The sequence below is a fragment of the Pteropus alecto genome, unplaced genomic scaffold (genome assembly GCF_000325575.1).
Source record: "Pteropus alecto unplaced genomic scaffold, ASM32557v1 scaffold42, whole genome shotgun sequence".
NCBI lineage: Eukaryota > Metazoa > Chordata > Mammalia > Chiroptera > Pteropodidae > Pteropus > Pteropus alecto.
Window position 1 is genome coordinate 14,749,714 of NW_006434825.1, and position 923 is coordinate 14,750,636.

Genomic DNA, 923 nt, shown 5'->3' on the forward strand with positions numbered 1-923 from the left:
ATGATAAAGCCTTAAAATTATTTACTTGATTTTTGTTAACTTTCAATCAACAACAACAAACCATGTGAAACCAGAGATAGCATTGCCTTAACTCCTGAAAGACCTTTTGGAATAAAAACCAGGGCCAGGACCAGGGTAGGCTTAGCAAAGGTTCCTATGTAGCAAAATTTAAAGGAAGTAGTATTTGCTCTTAGGTCCCTAAGAAGTAGTACCTTCACCTGCATGTTCCCAAGACTGAGCGCCTCCTTCAGTTTTGGACTCTAGGCATTTCTCTTGCCTCATTCCTAATAAAAACCTCAGTTTTCACTTGGGCTTTTGCCTTAAGTTCATGGAATCAATGCTTATCCAAAAAAAAAAAAAAAAGTTAATTTGGATATATCTCAGTCTATATGAAGGCTTTGGGCACAGAACACTTTAAAGAACCTTATTCAAGACCTTCCAATCTATAGACTGACTCGATGACTCAAAATATCTTTGTCGTTCAGATGGGTATTTAATTCATAATTTAAAAATGCCTTATTTATCTTGAATGCTAAATATGATATAATAACCCTTTTTTATTTTTGTTAGGCATATTGACCCGAAAATCCAACTTTAGCCATTAAATCCTTTTGGGAATTAAATTTATCTCTAACACAGCACATTTTATGGCATTCTAGTAAGGTTACCAATCATCCATATTGCACACAACTCCTTTCAGCAGCAAATGACCAAAGTAAAATAAGAATCACCAGTGTTATATCTAGAAGCTAAAATTACATGCAGGTTTAGACTGTAAATAGCTACATTGCAATTTAGTAAAGTGATAGAGCTAGTGTTTGTTTTGGTTACCACTGAGAGGTATATATCTTATAAGGAAAGAAAGATCACCTTTTTGTATCCTCATGCCAGACTGAAAATTTATACCTAATCAGAGAACCAGC